We start from the raw sequence: 19,789 nt of genomic DNA, 5'->3' as shown, positions 1-19,789 counted from the left end.
GAAGGAAGGAAGGAAGGAAGGAAGGAAGGAAGGAAGGAAGGAAGGAAGGAAGTTAGTTTCCACCAAAAAAGAGAAGTGGGTTTCTTATCCTGGCTCATAAATAATCACATCATAGTGGGTATAACAATGGGAATCTCTGTGAAAAGCAAGGCAAGGAAGTCAGATTTCCCAGGATTCCTGGAAAGTAGATTGGAAGGGCAACAAGTGTTCAGTGACTAATGAGTGATGCATTTGGAGAGCAAGCTTCTGATATGTTCACCTACCCATGGCACCTTACACATAGTAAAACAGTAAACCATAAAGCAGTACCACCTTCCTGATGTTTCTCTGGTTGAAAGCTTAGTCTGTTTGTCAGGTTGTGGCAGCAGCCAGCACAAGGGTTTTTTTTAAACCATGTGGGATACATGAGGCATGGGACTGACCTTGAAATTTCTTTATTTAATCTGGCAGTCCTAGCCACTGCGACAGGCCTGCCTCTGCAGCTTTCCAGTGGAAGGCAAGCCAGCATTTGGAAACACCTTCAACTCCAGGAATGTGTTAAACATTTAACTTGTTCTAAATATCTGTCAGGTGGGAGTCTACAGAGAAGAGAAAATATTTCATTCCTTTTTTTCTAATGCAGAAAAGGGGTCCATATTGTATATTTATACACATTATTTTTATATTGGTTAAACTTTCTTTGGGTTTCCAAATGTGTTTTGTGTACTCTGTATTTTCAAATTGTGTGCCTGCCAAGACAGTTTTTTTCCCTAGAGATTTTAATTCATGGGAGTCTCTGGAGCTGATCTGTGCCCACTCTTGGCTACCTTTAGTAATCAGAGACTCTCTGAATTGGAAGGGGTTTCAGGAGGCATCTCATCTAATCCTTCCCTAAAGCATCAAGCCCTGTTATCACAGCCTTGAAAGTGGTCATCCAACCTTTTCTGGAATATCTTTAGTAACAAAGAAGTTACTACATACCAAGACAGCACACCTATTTTCAGATGGCTCAGATTCTTAAGACATTTTTCCTTAAGTTGACCTGGAAGCTTTCTCCTTGTAACTTTCTCCCCTTTGGTTCTAGTTCTGCCTTATGGAACCACAAAGAACAGTTCTCATCCTTCTCATGATAGCCCTTCAAATTCTTGAAGATAGCTATCATGTTCTCCCCAAGTTTTCTCTTTAAGCTAAACATTGCTAGCTCCTTCAACAGATACTCATATAATTTGAACTTGAAACTCTTCATCATCCTGGTTGTCTTCACTCTACATGCATGGCCATCTTGTCTGTAATTGTCCTTCTCAAGATGTTTCACCTTACACAGGACATAATATTCTAGTTGTGGTCTGACTATATCAAATTCCATGGAGGGTGGGATGGGAAAGAGGTTGATGTTCACTATGCTATGCCTCTTATAATAGAGTCTAAAGTCACATTCATTTATTTGCTATGAGACCATATTGTTAATTCATATTGAATTTTTAGTCCACCATCACCCCCAGGTTTTTTTCCATGTGAACTGCCATTTAGGGAAATTGCCATGTTTCTTTCATCCAAGTTGATTGTTTGAACCCCAAGCAAAGGACTTGACATTTGTTCTTATTCAATTTCATCTTATTAGCTTTGGTGCATTCTAGACCACCTATAATACCTTTTGGGGACCTGATTCTGTTACACGAAATATCAATTATCCCATCTTCTTGTCACCTGCAAATCTAATAAACACGATTTCATGTTTCCATCAATGTAATTGATTAAAAATATTAGACTTGTCAGGACCAAGGACAGAACCCAATTGTACAGGTAGTACTTGTATAATAGAACACAATTAAGCAGTGTAACACAACCCAGGAAAAATCTGATTTTTTAACAGTTCTCCCTCCCCTTTAACAATTCCTCCTCAAACTTTAAATAAGCCTTCATTTGTATTTAAAAGACTAGATCAATAGGTTGTGTTTAAATTTAGGATTTTCTTGTGCTTTTCATATTTGGTGTTGGGGCTTAAGAGTTTTAACTTCTGGACTTGGTAAGGTAGCTGCTGCAGCCCTTACTCACTGCTTACTTCTCCTTATGTGGGTCAGGGTGTATTGTGTAGCCAACATACTTGAACACCCAGCCCATAGGATGTAGGAGAACAGATAAAAATGGAAGAAATGAGAGATAGTTGAACAGTGTTAGAAAAATAGATACTAACTTCCCCTCCTGACCCTAACTACATTTTAATCCTTTTTGTACCCCAGCAAAGACAAAGGACATTGCATTTGTAGAAGATTCTTCTCACAATCACTGTAACTGTTTCAAAGGGAAGATTTAGAGAGGAGAAAATATCTGTCTAAATTTTTCTCCTCAAAACGCGGGTGAAAGAAACAAATGTGAGAAAATATGATCTTCCCTATACAATCTCTGCCTAGGGGAAGTCCAGTCCCCTCATGGCTTTAACTCTTACTTTAGCCAATGATGCTAGCCATATTGTCAATCAATCAACAAGCATTTATTCAACTCTTTGTGGAAAGCACTGGACTGAGAGCTGGGAATACAAAGACAGAAAAGAAATTCAAAGAAACTCCATTCTTTCAGGGAAGATAACATGTACATAATAAAGTATCTAACTTCAGGAAGGAGGGCACCAGCAATTGAAATTATTAGAAAAGGATATCTCACTAAAGCTACTATCTCCAGCTGCTTATCAGACATTTCCACTTGAATGTGGGAGACATTTCCTGCTATGCTCTAACTGACCATTGTCAAAAATTCAAGGAAAGATAGAAAAGTAGAAATATAGATAGGAAGAAAGGAGGAGAGAAAGAAGGAAGGAAGGAAAGAAGAGGTGGAGGAGGAAGAAGATAAGGAAGAAAATAATAAAAAAAAATCTAGTAGTTCTCAATCACCAATAAAATTAAAAACCAACTTCTCATCCTGGCATTTGAAACCCTCCATAATCAATCCATCCCTCCTCCTTTTGAACTTTATTATCCATTGTTTGCCATTATGTAACTTTCTCTGTCATCTCCACACACCAAGATTCATGGTAAAATAAATGAATCTTCAAAACAAAAAAGTCTGCCATATCATATGTGGTGGAGTTTGGTTTGGTTTGTGGCCAGAACTGTGATTTCATTAGTATAGGTAACTCCCAGTGGGGAAATTCCCTCCACCAGTGCCACTCATCCATAATTTATAGTTTTAGAAAGTTGCCTGAGGCAATAGAATGTTAAGTGATTTGTTCAGAGTTATTTAACTAGTAGGTGTAGAAGATAGGACTTGAACTCAGGCCTGAAAATCTAACTAAGCTCTTTGCTCTATTCCCTACCCTTCACCATCACTAATGTGTGATGGCCATGTCCCCAAATAATAAATCTACCATCCCATTTGCTTCTACTGTTCTTCTTGCTTAGAGTCCTTCTCTTCATCTTTTCAAGTCCTTAGTCCCCTATTAGGGCTCCTGTCTAATGAATTTCCTACAACTCCAGACCACATTGCTCTCTTTCTTCTTCATCTAACTACCTGGGTTTCATATTGTCTGTACCAAATAGTAGGGTTATTGACTCATCTTGGTCCTTTATTGTATATTATCTTTGATTCTCTGAATTTTCTGCCTGATAATTTTTGCCTTCTGAATAAAAACACCAACATATTGAGGGCATGAGCTATTTCCTAAAGAGTCTGTGTCCCTAGGGGTGACTTGGTGGCGCAGTGAGTAAGAGCACTGGCCCTGGAGTCAGGAGGACTCCAACCAGGAGAACCAACCTGGGATTGGTTCCGGCCTCAGATACTTAACACCCACACAAAAAAACTGGCAGTGTAACCTTAGGCAAGTTACTTAACCCCAATTGCTTTTTAAAAAAGAGTCTGTATCCCTCTCTGCCCCTTCCCAATGCCTAGCAAAAATACTCAATACATAGGATCTCAATACATATGCATTAAATCGAATTGTGTTGATGTTGGCCATGCCCCTTCACATAGCTGCTGTTTAATGTATGTTTGTTGAGTTGACTTGAATGGGAGAATTTCCCCCAAGAGAGTATAAAGTGTGTCCTTGCCATTTACATTGTCGTTGAAACCAAAATGGAGCTTCCCTTTGCCCTGCATTTAATTTTGCTTCTCCAAGTTCCAAAAAGATTCACAGAATGACTTGTCAATCTGTTGACAAGGATTTATTGAGTGTCTACTATATGCTGAGCACTGCTCAGCATCTCTGTCAATATGCAAGATGCTATTTGTATAGTATGATCCAAAGCTTCTCACCACATGACAGGGCACCAGAGCTCAAGTGCCCATTCTTTGTGCAAGGATTAAGCTCACAATCAAAGAACAAGGACAGGTGGAAACCTAAAAAGTCAACTGGAATTGGGTCAAATCAGAGGTAAGATTTTTTTTCCTAATAGTATTATAGACATGAAAGTACTGTAGTACTATGGGTAACATTGAAATTATTAAATCTGTGGGCCAGGCTTAATGAGAAGAAAAGATGGGTGGAAGAAACTGAGTACTGGTCTGGCTGCAATCTTTTTGTATATTGCTTGAGGCCCAGCCTAGCTAAGTGAGAAGAACCTCATCACTGAGACTAGCCAGCAGGCAATGAAGTTTTTACCTTTTGGGAGAGAGAGGGAAGAATGTAGCACGACAAACAAAAAAGAAAGTGGCTTTAAAGATAGCCTTTTGTGCCATCATGAATATGGTACAGCTGAAAGAGTACTGAACTTGAAGTCTAAGAACCTGAGTTCAAAACCTGGCTCTGTCATTTATGGCCTGTGTGACCTTGGGTAAGTCACCTAACTATGGTCTTCAATGTAGAATGAAGAGATTGGACTAAGTGACCTGTAAGGTCTCTACCAGTTTGGAACCTATGATCCTATGATGTGTCAAAACCTGAGTTTGGGTTAGGCTTGACACCTCTCCTTGGTTTTTCACTTGGTTGCCGGAAAAGGGAAAATATTGTTTGTATTACTTCTTAATGAATACTGCTCACTTTGAGTGTAAAAATGTTCAGCTTTGGGCCCATTTTTCCTCACTCAATATTTCCCTTCCTCCCACTTCCAGTCACCAATAGATGAGCCAACTTTTTTTCCTTCTCTTTTGACAAAAGATCTTGGACTTAATCCTTGAACTTCAACCTCAAAAGGATTGATTGCTTAAACCACGAACAAGTGCTGCTTCTTTAACTGGATACAAATCCCCCTTTAAAGGGAAAATGATGCTCATTTTAATTCATGCTAAAAACCCCAAATCTTTGCCTTTTTCCCACTTGAGGTACTGATTATTTAAACTAATGATAACTTATCCCAGGGATGCAATTGCATTAAGCTCTGAACCAAAAGCCATTCATTTCATTTCAGGTCCTTGATGCTGCCTCTCAGTGGACTGGGAAAATGGCACTTGTTGATAAGAATTTAAGAATTTTCCATCAATGTAAATCCAAATAGCTTAATGAAATCTTTGTGTTGGGAAAAGAGTGTACAAATTCAAGAATAATTTAGATTAAGGAAGGCTGTTGGTAGAGACAATGTTTTCTGAAAATAAATTGGAAAAACTTGACTTTAATTTTCCATAAAGAATGTCTCATGTACATTGTCTCCATTCCCTTATGTATTAAGGAAACAGATCATTTCTATTTTCTGCACTAGAATCCGAAAATCCCCCAGTAAATCTGGAATCCTGTCCATGTGGACATTTCCTCCAATGACATATCTCACAATCTACCCCTTGCCTGCCTGTTCTGTGGTGTTCTTCACCATATCATCCCATAAGGTCACCGCTGGGAGCCTTATATAATTCAAGGTCATTGGGTCAAGATTTCAAATTTGGAGTATTAGCCAGGTCAGTGTATTAATCAGGTATTGCCAAGTACCCTGTGCCCTTTATTCCATGCTCTGCCATTCTCCTTAGAGAACTGGAAGGTTGCTGCACAAGACAGAGTTGCATTTTTCTGTCTCCTATGGGTTGCTATGGCCAAGAATTCATCACCAAGTGCCTACCTGTTGGTTAACGAACCTCTCCACCCATGGCTGGTCCTTGGAAAGCAGATACAATATGTTCCTGGAATTGTAGTGAGAGAGGTAAGAGGTATAGGGTTGAAAATGTGCAATCCGTACCTCCACACCAGAAGTCCACTCCATCTAACTAAAAATGAATTAGGACTGAAATTTTGGCCTGAGTTGGCATGATGTACTTCTCTTCATTATACAATTTTACTTTTTTTTGTTGGGGGTGGGGGAGCAAGGATTGCAGATTTACAGGCAATCACACATAGTTTGCAAAAGCAGTAGCCAAGATTAGACCTAAAGTTCCTCCAAGTCATATACTTTATGTATGGCTGACCTGAATACAATTTCTTCTTCTTAAAAGTTCCCTTTAGTGCACGTTGCCAGCTAGCTGTATCTCGAGGTGACCTTGGCTCTTTTTCTCACATCCTACTCCAGGGTTGTGGTGTTTTGTTATCACGATACCATTTGTAAGTAGGGCAAATAGGCACATCTAAGTACAAAGTCATTTTTCAGATAGGTCCCTGGAAGAACCATGGTGGCAGGGATGGGACTACATTCAATCCCATGGCTCCTCTAGCATCTAACACAAGCTAGTTATTCTGAGAAACTTTTTTCTTGTGTAATTATAGTAAGAGCTTGCATTTATATAGCACTTTTAAGGTCTGCTAAATCCTTTATGTACATAGTAGAAAGGCTCCTGAATTTGGAATCAGAGGACCTAGGGTTGAAATCCTAGCTCTGTTATTTGCTACTTTTGTGACCTTGTCCGAATCACTTCCCATCTCTGGCCCTCAGTCCCCTTTTTTTGTAAAATGAGAGGGGTAAACTACATGGTCTCTGAGGTATCTTCAAGTTCTAAATCTGTAATCTTTACAAAAACTGTGTTTGGTGTAGATGTTGTTAGTCCCATTTTACAGAGGATGAAACTGAGGTTTAAAGAGGTTATTATTTGCTTGGGGTCATGTAACTAATAAATACCTGATGAAAGATTCAAACTCAACATTTCCTAACCTCAAGCTCAGCCCTCTAGCCACTATATCACAATTCTTCTCCAACTACAGACTTTCTGGTTTGTCTAGAATCAGAACTCCCACCCAATTTAAAACAGAACAAAACAGAAAAACAATAGCTCCCATGTGTAAGTTAGGGTTCTGCTCCCAGGCCAATACTGTTGTATTTGGGTATCCATTTTGATTTCTGAGATGGTCCCTGATTTTGATCCTTTCCAAGCCCAGGTCTGCCAAAATGTATGTAGCCTTATATGCTTAGAGGAGACAGGGAAAAATAGAAATCAAGTGATCTGTCCCCAATGGACAACTTTATGACATTCATAGAAGTCTCTCCCTATGTATGGGAAAAGTCAAGCATACACTATGAGTTCTGTACTTGAATGAACCAAGTGAGGTCTAGCTAACCTTGACTGCTTACCAAGGCAACTTTTGGCCATGAAAAATATCTTTTTAAGACATTGGAGAATTACTTTCTGAACTCTGTGCATTAGGCAGAGGATCATAGGATTATAAGATATTGCAACTAGAAGGGACTTTCTAGATGATCTAGTCCAACCCAATCATTTTGCAAAATTAGAAACTGAGACCCAGAGAAGGGAAATGACTTGTTTAAAGTCACCAAGTTCCTGATAGAGCTGGATTTTGTGTGTGTGTGTGTGTGTGTGTGTGTGTTGCCTTTGCATGGGGCTTGGATTATGTCTCCTTGATAGTTATGAGCCTCCTTGATAGGCTCCTGGGCTCCTTGCTCTACATTTGGAACAGATCTCAGTGACCAACTAGTCAAACTTCTTCATTTTACAAAGGAGGAAAGTGAGGCCCAGGGAAATTAAGTTACTTACTTGATGTCACAAAGCTGGTAATCATTAGAGGTGAGATTTGAACCTAGGTTCTCTGGTACCAGAGCCAGTGTTCTCTCTACTGTACCATGGGTCCCCTCCCCAACCCCCATTGAACAGTTTTATTTGCTGATCCCCATAAACACTTCTCCTTAATGGATGAAGAATACCCTTGGCCTGTGTATTTATTCACTAAGGATGGCTGATGGGAAGTATATTTATTGGTCAGGCTAGTGTAGAACTGAACAGCAGCCTGGGATTTGGGCCTATAAAAAGGAGCAGACAGATATGTAGCAGGACCAGATGGAGAGAGAGCTGAGAACAGACTTGGGTCTCAGGGGAGGGAGAGCCTGCTTATCCACGGAGCCCTCCTCCGGGAACATCTTGGCCCCAGAGACGGTATTTGTGTGCTGGCAGTGGTAGAACCTATAATCTCACAGAGAAGAGAACCATGTGACCCCAAGAGAGGAGGGAACCACATGGCCCCAGGGATAGTAGTAGCCAGGGTCAGTGGAAGATTAGTGAATACTTCTGGACAGTGACTGCTGGAGGAGTAAGGAGAGATACTTGGCTTCAGCCTTCAGAACAAATAGACAGAATTCTGGGAGTTAGCCTCCTAGAGAGAAGACGGGTAACATTGCAGTTACAGAGCAGGAGAAGAAGCAAACAGAACTAGGATGTGAAAGAGAGAATCCGGACTTTACCCTCTTACAACTGTGAGTTATTTGGACAGGGCTGGTCTCATAGGAAAGGGGTTACCTCTCTGGCAACCCCAAGTACCTTCCAGGGAAGGCTCAATTGGGTAGCACCAGGACTCAACCCAGTGGAGGTGGGGCAGAAATTTACCACAGGAAAAGAATGTCTTACATGTTTATGGATTCCTGTGAGTCCTTTGTACTTTTATGGGGGTAAAATAAATATGCTTCTGTATCCAATATACCTAATGTTAGCTTGAGTATTTGCACAGGGGAAACCTAGACAGGAGCAAAATTTGGGAGCTCTTGGGAAAGCCCTGATTAGGGGCATAAGCCAAAGAGAGTGATTATTATTATTATTATTATTATTATTATTATTATTGCTTTTTGGAAGGCAATTGGGGTTAAGTGACTTGCTCAAGGTCACACAGCTAGTTTTTGTGTTGTGTCTGAATCCGGATTTGAACTCAGGTCCTCCTGATTCCAGGGCCAGTGCTCTATTTACTGCACCACCTAACCACCCCCAAAGAGTGATTTTTGAGAAGCCCCAAGATTGAGCCAAGTCTGTTAAGAGTCCAGCTGCTGACATATAGGTCACATTTTTTTTCAAATTAAGATTCCCATGTTTCTTTTGACTCTAGGTATAACACTGCAGTATTGAGTTATATAATAGTAGAGCTAGAAGAAACCTTAGCATTTAGAACCTCCCTCTGATATCTACTAGCTATGTGACCTTGAATGAGTCACTTTACTTCTCTGTTTCTCATCTGTGAAATGGGTGGGGGACTAGATGGCCTCAGAGCTTCCTTCCATTTTTAAACCAGTGATCCTATAAGAGAAGGAAATTAAGGCTCAGTTAAGGGGGAGTGAGTCACCTGAGATGGCACAGCAATTGGTAGCAGAACTGGAACTAGACCCCAGAACTCCTGATTCCATTGAAACCCACACAGTGCAGACTGAGTGGCAGAGGAGGAAAAGTGAGACTTGTCCAATAGGATCTTCCCATGACCATCTGAAATAATCTGTAGTTAATCAGCCCTTTTCCTTTCTCATTCGTATCCATTGATAATCAGATCTCCTTACAGAGTAGGTCTTCCCCAGATAATATTAGGGGAAAACAGCAGAAGAGAGGATGTGAATATTCTACCATAAAGAATCAGGAATAAAAGGGAGGCTTTGTCATATTGTACTATGACCTGAACTGTTATTTCATGAGATTATCCAAAAAGTTGGTTATGTCAAGGATCGCAGGTTGGAGTCAGGCAATCTCAGAATCTGCCTTCTTCTAGACCAAGACAGGACTATGATGTGTATGTATATGGGGAGTGGGGATTTGAGGGGGGTGAATTGTGCTTTTTTTGAAACATCTGGACTGGCCATCTGCTTTATAGGCATTCACTTTCCATTTAGAGAATTGCCCTCTGATTGCAATTGAATTCACTTCCCCTCTCTCAGCCTCAGTTTCCTTGGGGCCAGTCACCCAACAACCTCTATAAGCCTCAGTGTTTTCATCTGTAAAATGAGCATTGGACTAGGTGACCTCTAAGCTTCCTTTCAGCCCTGACTCTCTGATTCGGTAATCTGTGATAATGCCTTCACTCTATCTCAAAGCGGTTGCTTGCAAGGAAAGCTTTAAGTTGTTTCCTGAATGTAAGTTTGTTATGCAGTCTAGTATTTTAAAGAGTTAGCCTGCTGGGGTGTTTTCTGTTCCTTCAGAATGGTAATTCCTCATATTTCTGGAGTACCCTATCGCCAAAGTGCTTCTCAGGCAAACTCAACACCATTACTACCTGTTGATTATCCAGGGGCCGTTATTTATCTGAGGTTGACTTCTGAGCTGAACCCTCTCACCCAAACTCCATTGTCACTTGGTGCTTGAAGAATGCCAACTAATTTGGATGTTAGCCTAAGGAAGATACACTGGCTTAAAGAAATCATATGTTGTTGTCTTTTTTAAACAACCCTTTTTATCATTATCTTTTGCTTTAATATCACCTAAATTCCCTCCACTATATCACCCCCCTCACTCCTCTTAGAGAGATGTCTATATGGCACTTTTAGGGGGAGGGCAATTGGGGTTAAGTGACTTGCCTAAGGTCACATGGCTAGATTTTTGTGTTAAGTGTCTGAGGTTGGATTTGAACTCAGGTCCTCCTGACTCCAGGGCTGGTGCTCTGTTCACTGTGACAACTAGCCTCCCCATTATGGCACTTTCAAAAACAAAAATGGGAGGGGGTGGAGAATGCATTCATTTGACTCAGTCCTCCCTCTTTTATCATAGACGGTCAGAAATGGATTAAATTCTCAATCACATTTCTATGACAGAGACATACAGAAAGGTGCCCCCTGTCTGGGAGAATAAGTTCCAGAGGCATTGAGGGGGTGCTCGGTCTAGTTCTGTGTAGAGGCATGAGCCTAGAAAAATTTCAGAGAATAATCAGTTTTAGAGGCAGAAAAGAGACCTTAAAAGTCTTGTGGTGTAACTCCATCATTTCCGAGAGGAGGAAACTGAAGTCCTGAGATGTCAAAGTGACTTGCTCAAGGTCACATAGGAAGTCCATGACCTAACTGGAATTTGAACCCTGGTCAGTCCAGGCCTCTGATTTTGTGACCTTGCTGTAATAAGCTCTTGTTCCACCTCAAAGCCTCTCCCTGACCTCTATGAGGCCTTGGTGCCATCTTGCTTCTCTGCTCTCCCATTCATTACTCACACTCTCTGAATCTCTCCTTTGACACTTAGCCAATGCAGTCTCCTTTTGCTAGTTCTTTTTTATCTCTACCTACTAACTTCACAACTAGGTCATAAGTCCCTTGAGGGGAGGGGAAGGTGTCTTGGTGTCCCCACCACTTAGCTCAGTGTGCTACACACAGTAAATGCTCAATGAATAGTTGTTGACCTCAATGATGAAACCTAGATTATCCATCAGGTGACATTTCTCATCCTTATCTCTTGTATTAATGAAACAGTGTTTGCATAGTTGTGTCAAAGTAGCATTCTAAGGACACAGTAGCTAGAAGGTGTTCAGAAAAAATAACTACTGAACACTGGCAAAAAAAAAAAAAGAAATCACTTCAAAAAAGCTGAGGAATTTACAAAGGAAATTACAAAGGAATTTACAAAATATGCATAGATTGTTCAATTCTTATGTATCAAAATTGTAATCTGTCAATGCAATTAAATACTTTATTTTAAAGAAAACTTCAGCAGACCCAGAATCACAAAATTTGAAGTCAACTCACAGTTTGTGAAGCCCCACCTCTACCAGAAGAATAAATCCCTTCTGTGACATTCTGAACAAGTAGTTGTCTACCCTGGCTTTAACTGCTCCATTGGCAGCAAACTTGCCAGCTCACCAAGGCAGCCCATCCCATTTTCAGGTAGTTATAATGACCAGAATGTTCTCCCTTATATTGAGCCTAAATCTGACATTCCTTATCAACTTCTCATGGACCTCTTCTTATTTGCCAATGTCCCTACCCAAATGTGGTGACCCAAACTTAACTCTAGACCTGAGATGGAATTTTATGGCTACCAAATTACAATTTTGATTAACATTGGATTTATAATCCACCAAAGTTGGGTGGCTAGGTGGCGCACAGCACCAGCCCTGGAGTCAGGAGTTGATATGAGTTCAAATCCGACCTCAGACACTTAACATTTACTAGCCGTGTGCCCTTGGGTAAGTCATTTAACCCCAATTGCCCTGCTTTCCCCCCTCCAAAAAAGCAAAAAAAAGATAAATATAATCCACCAAAGCAGTAATTCTTCACCTTTTTGTGTCATGGACTCCTTTGGCAGGCTGGTAAAGCCTATGCATCGCTTCCACAGACTCCAGGATAATGTTTTTAAATGCATAAATAAAATGCATTGGATCACAAAGGAAATCTATCATGTTGAAACAATGATCAATTTTGTAAGTTCACAGACCCCACAATAAGAGCTTCTACATTAAAGACTTATGGATACAGGTGGTTTTTTTTTCACCTCTATGGATAGAAAAAAAAAGGGATTTAGAAGAGAAAGGCATATTTAAGGATGGACCAACTGGTTAAAGAGACTTAGAATGATATTTAGATCTCTGGATCACAGCATCAATATAATAATGACAGGTTATTGGTCAGGGATGGAGTGCATGCAATGGGGGATGGGGAGAATATTGAATATTAAAGGGGAGGGATAAAACTGACTTTTCTGTGTCAATCAAGTTAGGTACCACAGAAATTAGCTATAATCTGAGCTCTTCTACTTGCTACTCATTTGTCCTTAGGCAAGTTACTTCTCCTCTCTGGGCTTCAGTTCCTTAATATTGTGAAATGAGACAGCAGGACAAAATGACTTCTAAAATCCCTTCCAGCTCCAAATGTATGAACCTGTGTAGGACAAAGAACAGAATACGATGCTAGAAGTATGTATCCTATGCAAAATAAACAAGATGGGTGATGGAAGTAGGAAGATAAGGAATAAAATTTTATGTTAAGAAGATATATTTATGAGGGAGGGGGAGAAAATTTAGAACTCAGAATCTCATAGAAGTGAATGCTAAAAACTAAAAACAAATAAATAAAATAAAAAGGAGCTATATTTGTATGAAGAAATCGATGATAGGAGGAGGGTGAAGCAGTAAGAGAGAAAGGTAGCCAGAATTTGGGTGAAGATTAGTGGAGGCAAAACCAATCTTGTTAATGGAGAGTAATACAAGTCACTTGGCCAGAAAGAAGAAATTGATGTGGAGTTTGGGAAACAAATCGTGAGCCTGAGACAGAGGGATGATATATTAGTAAGGGATTTCAAATAGTCAGACATTTGCTGTAGCTCTCTCTCTACTCAAAGCAGAGTAGGTAATAACTGCTTGATAATTTTGTCCTTCAAACAATACAGGAACCAACAAGGGGAAATCCTAGTCTGGTTCTTATTCTCACCAAAAAGGAGGAACTGGTTGTTGGCATGAAAATGTTGGGAACTTTGCCAAAGGGGGGGTTGGGGAGTGAGTTAGAGTGAGCTGAGGCAGTGGTAGAAAACTAAGGTCAACACAAAGTGTAGTTGTGGTTTTTAAGGCTATATTTGGGGAAAGAGGAGGATCAAAGCACAGATAAGACTGATTTCTTGAGGTGGATTGGATGATGATAATGGACAATGGAGAGAAGGAATATCTGCTCAACTCTGTTGTTGCCTCTGTTTTCCTCACCAAAAACAGTCTGTGGCTGGAAAAGGATAGAATGGATACAATTGATAGGGAGTAGAAACCCACAATATACATGAGGACATGGTTTCAAAACACTTGATGAGTTTATCACCAGGCTCAGAGGAACTACATGGCGGGCTAGGAAGGATTAGTAGATATGATTGATGAGATACTGTCAGAAGAAGAGTAGGGCAACCAGTGTGGAGAAGGGCAGATATGATCATTTTCAAGCAAGGAAGAGAGTGAAATCTGCAAACAATGAAAAACAGTGATATTGACTTGATTTCTTTATAAGATTCTAGAGCATATTAGTAAAGGGTTGGTTAGTAAACATCTAGAAAAGAAAATGACAATTGAGAGGGGAAGGGAATTAGCATTTATATAGCACTTCATGTGTGCTAGTCACTCTGTTAAGCCCTTTACAAATATTATTTAATTTGATCCTCACAATAATCCTATCAGGTAAGTACTGTTAATATTCCCGTTTTACAATCAAAGAAACTGAGGCAAACAGGTTAAGGAACTTGCCCAGGATCACACAGCTAGTAAGCAGTCTGAAGCCTGATTTGAACTCAAGTCTTCCTGCCTCCAGACCCATGGATCTTCCATGCCACCTAGCTGCATCTGAATGTCAAAGACCCTTTTCACACCCTAGTACTTTCCTTCTGTCAATTATTTCCCATTTCTCCTGTATATGTTACTGTGTATATATTTGCTTGCATGTTGCCTCCCCATGATGACTCTAAGCTTCTTAAAGAGGGACTGTTTTTTCCCTTTTTTATATTCTCAGGGCTTAGCACAGTGCCTGGCACATAGTAGGCACTTAGTAAATGTTGATTGATTTCCCTTATTCTAGCTGTATACTGTTATATAAATCAATCAACAAGCATATAGTGGCTAGTATGTACCAGGCACTGTGCTAGGTGCTAGGTATACAAAGAAAGGCCAAACCAGTCCCCCTCTCCTCAAGGAGCTTATATTCTTTCAATAACCAGTCTATCAGTGTGATAAAGTCTGCATCTAACCTAAAATGTCTTGGACTTTGAGTTAGTTGTAGAGTGATGACAAGAAAACTGGATTGATTTAAAACCAGAATACCCAAATTCAAATCCCAGCTCTTTTTTCTCATTGCTCCTTTGTCACTTCAGCTCTCTGGGCCTCAGTTTCTTTATCTAGTAAATGAGAATGATATTTTCCCCTATACTTGGGTAATTGTTCTTCTATCACTCAATATATACATAGAAATGATATACTTGCTAATAAGTAAATGGGTTAAATATAGCTCTCATTTGCAAGATCATTTTTAATTTTTAATCACAGGAAGTTCCCTTGACCACGATGTTCAAGCAGGAAATTTGTTGTTGTGGGTTAATCAGAAGATTAGAGATTCACTGAAAATATAGTCCCCTAGCCTCCTTGCTTCAACCAACTCAAAAAGGAATTGTCAAGTGCCAAGGCTAGAACCCTTTACAAAGAGGAAACTCCTCCCCTTTAGACCTCCCCTTAGAATTTGTCAAAATACATAATTAATAGGAATAATTGCAATCATCTACTATAACAGTCATGCCTTTTTAACCATCCTTCTGGGTTCAAGAAGGCTGAGACTTTGCCTTAGAATTAGGATTATGGGATTCTTGATATAGAGCTGCAAGAAAACTTAGAGTTCATCTACTCCAAACCCCTTCATTTTACAGATTAGGAAACTGAGGCCCAGAGAAGGGAAGGGACTTACCTAAGATCTCTTAAGTAATAAGTAGCCAAGTTAAGATTTGAACCCAGATCTTCTCTCTCCAAATCCAGTGTTCTCTTAACTTTTGTATCTCCCTTGGGGAATCTTGACCTTCCTTTTTTCCACTGGTTCCAGTTCAATGCCCTGTGCCTTCCTTCACACTACATGTGTCTATATCCATATACACAGAGGAATACTGAAACAGCTGCCAGCAAATAGTGAATTTCCCCTTAGGTCCTGAAGATTTGTGTCCTTACAAGGGCTTTCCTGCCCTGGTTTGCCTAAATGTCAGCCAGGCTTCTCAGAAAGAACAGAAATGACAATACTTTTTCCAAGACCTGTAAGCCCTCTCACATTGCTTAACACACAAGAATATGTATGAAAAGAAGAAAAAAACCACACATAAAATGAAGAACATTTTACGGATGGGGAAAGTGAAGTGGCCATATCAATGTTTTAATTTCTGTGGACAATCCAGGGTCAAATTTAATTGCTGAAATAATTTATTGTAGTGAAAAGAGTACTGGCTTTAAAAGTTAGGATTTGAGTTGACTCCAAAACCTTTCAGCTATGTAGCTTAGGGCAAGTTCTTTCCCCTCTTTGACGCTCCCTGATATAGAAGGAAACACACCCTCAGATTCTTACTGCCTATATGATTCTGAGTAATTCACTTACCTCCTTGGTCTCAGTTTTCTCATTGATAAAATGTGTGTGTGTAGAAGTGACTAGATGTCCTCTAAGTTTCCTCATAGCTCTGGATCCATGATCCTGTGACCTAACTCACAGGTTAATCTAGTCTCCTCATTTTACAGATGTGGACATTGGCAAGCTGTTTATTCCTTCTCTTATGCACTTACCATATCTATGCTATAATTATTTGTCTGTAGCTCCCACCCCCTACTAAGCTGTGAACTCCATGAAAGGCAAGTGACTGTGTCTCATTTCTCTTTGTCACTCTATCAGGCCTAGCCCAATACTCTGTGCATAGCATATGCTTAATAAATGTTGGGTGAATGGAGTTGCTATCCAGCATATTCCTCAGACAACCTTGCCCACTTGGATAGCCAGGGTATGCTTAAGGAATGGAGGTGAACTCTTACATTGGACTGAACAAGCCTCCTTGGAGATAGAGCTGTGCAATAAGCGAGTCACATGATGGATCCCCAACCCCAAAAGAACCACATTTTGGATTGGATTGGATTGGATTTGGGATTCTCTGTCACATCAGGTTTTCTGGACTTTACCACCTGCTTCTCTCTGTCAGCCTATATGCTTGAGCCTAGGGTACCTTGGCTTGCAAACAGTCTCCATCCACAGCCATGCACCTGACTCTCTATGTCACGGTCTCCCATCCCCCATCTTCTGTTTCAACTATTCTTTGGCTTATGGCCCAGGAATACACCCAGGGGGAAAAGAACCCGGAGGTACAGCCTCCTTTGCTTTCTTTCACCGATAATAAAAATGGATGTTCACATTTATATAGCACTTTCGTATTTACAAACTACTTTATATATTTTCTCTCATTTGGTTCTTATAAAAACCCTGGTTTGTAAGTATTATTATTATCCTCATTTTGTAGAATAGAAAAATGAGACCCATAGAGGTTAAGTCACTTGCCCAGGATCATGCAGTAGGAAGAGTCAGAAGGAGGATTTGAATACAGGTCCTTCTGACTCCAAGCCTAGCATTCTTCCACTATGTTATGGTGTAATAATAATAATAGTAGTAATAGTCAGCATTGAGCTTGCATTTTAAAATTCACAACGTGCTTAACACATGTTATCTCATAGTAGGTGCTTAATAAATGCTTTTGGGATTTTGAATGTCCCTAGGATTCACCTCATGTTGTTCAGTCATTTTTCAGACATGTCTGGGGTTTTCTTGACAAAGATCCTAGAGTGGTTTACCATTTCCTTCTCCAGCTCATTTTATAGGTGAGGAAGCTGAGGCAAACTGGGTTAAGTGACTCGCCCAGGATCACACAGCTAGTAAAGTTTCTGAGGCCAGATTTGAATTTAGGAAGATGAGTCTTCCTGAATCCAGGTGCAGAACTCTATTCACTAAGCCACTTAGTTGCCCTTAGGATTCACCTTATAGTAGCTGTGATTTTTAATCCTAAAAATTTTCAAAGAAATTAAAAAAAATGAGGTTGAGAAGTTATGTCCTAAGTAATAGCTTACTGTTATTATAGGTGACAAAAGTGGTTAGCCCAAGGAAGGTGGTAGAGTTCCTATTAGTACCCACCTCTTGGTGTCTCTTAGCAAGCAGAAACCTAGGACTTCAAGCTAGAAGGGAAATTGGAAGTCATCTAGTTTCACCTTCTTCATTTAAAAGATGAGGAAACTGAGGCTCTGGGTATTGAAGCACCCTTCCCAAGGTCACACACCTAGCAAGTGGCAGGGCCAGGATTGGAACCCTGGATGCGAACCCAGCCCTCTCCATTGCACTGTGTGCTTCTCCCTGGGCTTCCCATGGAGTGTTTCCATGCCCTTTTCTGGCTTAATGCCTTTCCTCCCATTTTCCTTGCTAATTCTGCTTTCTTGCTGCCAGCCAGCTCTCAAATTGCAGGATGGCATCTTTCTGGCATCAGCGCTTTTTGTGAGTAGCCTTGTCTCACCTCTTGCACACTCAGTGTGCGGTTGGCTAGCCAGTGCAATGGGACATTTCTGACTGTGCTATCTTTAGCTGATACTGTACAGTTCCAGTTTAATGAGGAAAAAAAAGCAGTATCACACAAATGGCCCTCAATTTGCCTGCTAACAGAATTGCCCATTAAATTATTATTTTTCATGACTTTGGTCTTGCTCCTGAGTTTTCTACAGAGGTTCAAAAGAGAAGCCCTTTAATTCTGTCACGGTCTTTTTATTTGACTTACTTCAGTGTACGTAGCAAACCTCCTGGCTTTTAGCTCACTGTTCTAATGTAGGTATTAATCTTGATCAGCAGATAAATAAGATCTATGTAAACAGTCCTTCTCTAAAATTGATTTCAGTCATTATGTGCTTCTCCCACCTCAAGTTCTAAACTACAGTGGAGTCTCATCTTTGACAGGAGAAACAGAAAATTCTCTGTTTTCTGTATGTTTGTAGTTCTAGTTTCCCCAGTCAGACTATGACAGCTAATTGGGAAAGAGCACTGGGCATGGAGTCCAAAGACTGGATTCAGATCCTGTCTCTGCCACTCACCTGTGTGGCCTTCTCCTCTCTGAGCCTCTGCTTCCTTATTTGTAAAATGATGCTCTTTTGACTTAAAAAATCTGTGACTGTATTTTGTGATATCCAGTATAGAAACTCCTCCAGAGACACAAATGAGCAACTGCTTTGTAATGTATAGTCTTAGAGAGTTGCTTGAGGTGCAGCTTAAGAGTGTTGCCTGAGTTCAAGTGATGTGCCAGGGTGGCACAGATTTGAATGCTCATGGCAGGACTTGAACCCAAGTGTTCTTGCCTCCAAGGTCTGTCTTTCAATCACAACACCATCATGCCCTCAGTTTGCACAAAGATGTCCATCATGATTTGCCAGCAAATTCTGACCACTCCTGCGAAAGAAAATAGGGTGTCAGCAGCAGACCAAGTTTCATCGGTCATAGATTTTGAGTTGAAAGACATCTCAGAGGTCAGTATGAGGAAACTGAGGCCCAGAGACATGATTTGCCCAAGATCACATGGGTAGTAAGTGGCAAAGCTGAGCCTGGAACTCAGATCTTTGAGCTCCAAATTCCTTCTCCATCACTTTGAAGCAGGTGGCTCATCTCAAGTGGGCTGTAATCTCCTTGAAACCAAAATCTTATAGTTCTCTTGTAGGCCACCTCATGGCCTAGCCGAGGGCTGGATACACAGTACAGAGGGGTAAAGAAGCAAAATTAATCTTCCTTAGTACTCTTTGCCTTTAAGGGGGCTTAAAGAACAGCTAATCTGCCCCCTTGAGCAGTGCAAGAAGTACCACTTCAGCACTCCTGACAGCCTGCCTTACTGGAATATCTGTAGGGACGGGGAATTCACAACTTAATGGGACAACCCATTTCTTGACAGGGCAGCAAAAAGTTCTTCCTTCTATGAAGCTGAAATAAACTTCCATCCAGTGACCCTAGTTCAGCAGTAAGGGGCCATAGAAGGCAAGTCTGCTGGAAACCATTCCATTCTAACTTCATCCTCCCTTCCCTCCCCCAGCTCTTCTTTTAGCTTCTTAGTTTCTGCTGTTGTGAATCTGCAACCTAGCTTCCTAGTGAAAACAGCAACGGTTTTGAAATGCAGAGCAATGGGATGAATATGGAACCCAGGAGACAGAAAATCCTCCCTTGAACAGAAAGCCTTTTTGAGGTATTTTTCAGGGAGAGAGAGAGAGAGAGAGAGAGAGAGAGAGAGAGAGAGAGAG

The 19,789-nt window shown here is 40.6% G+C and overlaps 1 protein-coding gene and 1 long non-coding RNA gene across 17 annotated transcripts in view; both read left to right on the top strand.

The window, feature by feature from the left end:
* The window catches only part of MBNL3 (muscleblind like splicing regulator 3), a 163,643-nt gene that overhangs the window by 17,079 nt on the left and 126,775 nt on the right, over positions 1-19,789 (top strand). The gene's annotated exons all lie outside the window — the stretch shown is intronic.
* Positions 111-11,571, top strand: LOC138150670 (uncharacterized). The gene is made up of 2 exons (XR_011165623.1): positions 111-4,342; positions 5,866-11,571. It is a non-coding gene; the product is annotated as an uncharacterized lncRNA (long non-coding RNA).

The sequence above is a fragment of the Petaurus breviceps genome, unplaced genomic scaffold, assembly GCF_028583685.1.
Source record: "Petaurus breviceps papuanus isolate PSGF00001 unplaced genomic scaffold, PetGlider_PUasm1.0 90881, whole genome shotgun sequence".
NCBI classification, from domain to species: domain Eukaryota; kingdom Metazoa; phylum Chordata; class Mammalia; order Diprotodontia; family Petauridae; genus Petaurus; species Petaurus breviceps.
This window is presented reverse-complemented; position numbering and strand designations above follow the sequence as displayed.